Source organism: Muntiacus reevesi, chromosome 3 (genome assembly GCF_963930625.1).
Source record: "Muntiacus reevesi chromosome 3, mMunRee1.1, whole genome shotgun sequence".
NCBI lineage: Eukaryota > Metazoa > Chordata > Mammalia > Artiodactyla > Cervidae > Muntiacus > Muntiacus reevesi.
This window is the reverse complement of record NC_089251.1, coordinates 117,754,858-117,756,840: the sequence shown is the minus strand read 5'-3', so window position 1 is coordinate 117,756,840 and position 1,983 is coordinate 117,754,858. Positions and strand designations below refer to the sequence as shown.

At 46.7% G+C, this 1,983-nt stretch overlaps 1 pseudogene; it reads left to right on the top strand.

The window, feature by feature from the left end:
- Nucleotides 1-881: 881 nt before the first annotated feature.
- LOC136164097 (large ribosomal subunit protein uL23 pseudogene) lies at nucleotides 882-1,330 on the top strand (annotated as a pseudogene).
- The last annotated feature ends 653 nt before the right edge of the window (nucleotides 1,331-1,983 follow it).

Genomic DNA, 1,983 nt, shown 5'->3' with positions numbered 1-1,983 from the left:
ACTGGAGCCCTCCAGGCTCCTCTGTCCATGGGATTCTCCAGGCAAGAATACTGGAGTGGATTGCCATTTCCTTCTCCAGGGGATCTTCCCAACCCAGGGGTGGAACCTACATCTCCAGCATTGCAAACAAATCCTTTACCACTGAGCCACCAGTGAAGCCGTTTCTTAGCATGCAGTTTAGTGTTACGCAAACAAGGTGTTGGGATGGATAAACCTAAACCAGTGATTCTCAAAGGGTGGCCTCGGGAACAGCAGCAAGAGTGGCAGTGTCACCTGGGAACTTGTCAGAAATGCTGGTTCTCAGGCCTCACTCACCTTCCAAAATAGAAACTGGGGTGGGGCCCAGCCAGCTCTGCTTGAATAGAGTTGATGAACTCCAGTTGGGGAACCATGAATTTGAGCAAACCCCAGGAGATAGTGAAAGACAGGGACGCTGGGCGTGCTGCAGTCCATGGGGTGGCAAAGAGTCTTACATGACAGCCACTGAACAACATCAGTTGGGAAACCGCTGGTTTGCACCTTTGTAATCCCAACGCATCCCCTCTACGTTACCACCAGAGGGCAGCAGCAGGCTGTGATTTTCCCCTGCCTTGCCAGCTTTTTCATCCTCTGAGGACCTGCTACAGACAGAGACCCCGCAATGCTTTCTTCCTTTTTAAAAATTGGAATAAAGATTGACTAATGATATGTTGGTAATTACTGATAAACTTTAAATGCCACCGTGTTTGGGCCAAACTGAGCTGTCGTTCTGGTCCTTGCTTGACTGTGGACCCAGTGTTTCGGCAGTGGTAGAACACACTTGACAGCGCTCGTTTTGTTTGGAGCATTAAGAAACGCAGAAGCATGTGGGTCAGAAGTAAAGAGGACCACTTAAACTTTTCATGAAGATGGCGCTGAAGGTGAAGAGGGAAGCCCCTGCCCCCCCTAAAGCCGAAGTCAAAGCAAAGGCTTTGAAGGCCAAGAAAGCAGTGTCCACAGCCACGAAAAAAATAAGATCCGGACTTCACCAACCTTCCGGTGGCCCAAAATACTGAGACTCAGGATGCAGCCCAGATACCCTCGGAAGAGCGCCCCTAGGAGAAACAAACTTGACACTGCCATCATCACCATCGAGTCAGCAATGAAAAAATTAGAAGACAACAACACACTGATATTCACTATGGATGTCAAGGCCAACAAGCACCAGATTAAACAGGCTGTGAAAAAGCTCTATGACTTTGACGTGGCTAAGGTCAGTACTCTGATCAGGCCTGATGGAGAGAAGGCATATGTTCGATTGGCTCCTGACTTTGATGCTTTGGATATTGCAAACAAAATTGGGATCACCTAAACTGAGTCCAGCTGGCTAATTCCAAATATAAAAGTTTTCACTGTGTTAAAAAAAAAAAAAAAGATGATCGCTTAAGAAAAGTTTGTATTCTATTAAAAGCAGGAAATAGCTCTTCCCTTTTGTTTTTCTGCAGTTCCCGACTTTCTATAACCATGGCTGGGGGAGTGCACCCTGGGCCAAGAGCCTGGCTCTCATCAGTGTCCCTTCCTCCCTCTGGTTGCCTCTTTTTTCCCTTGTTGTTATATTCCAATCAAATGCACTGAGGTGTAATTTGCATATGGTGAGTGTACCCACTGGAAGTGTACAATGAATTAAATTCAATACACTTTGAAAAATGTAGTCACTGCCCCCATGGATTTTTTAAAAAATAAACTGACAGTTCAGTTCAGTTCAGTTGCTTAGTCATGTCCGAATCTTTGCGACCCCATGGACTGCAGAACGCCAGGCCTCTCTGTCCATCACCAACTTCTGGAGTTTACTCAAACTCATGTCCATTGAGTCGGTGATGCCATCCAACCATCTCATCCTCCGTTGTCCCCTTCTCTTCCTGCCTTCAATCTTCCCCAACATCAGGGTCTTTTCAAATGAGTCAGTCCTTCCCATCAGGTGGCCAAAGTATTGGAGTTTCAGCTTCAGCATCAGTCCTTCCAATG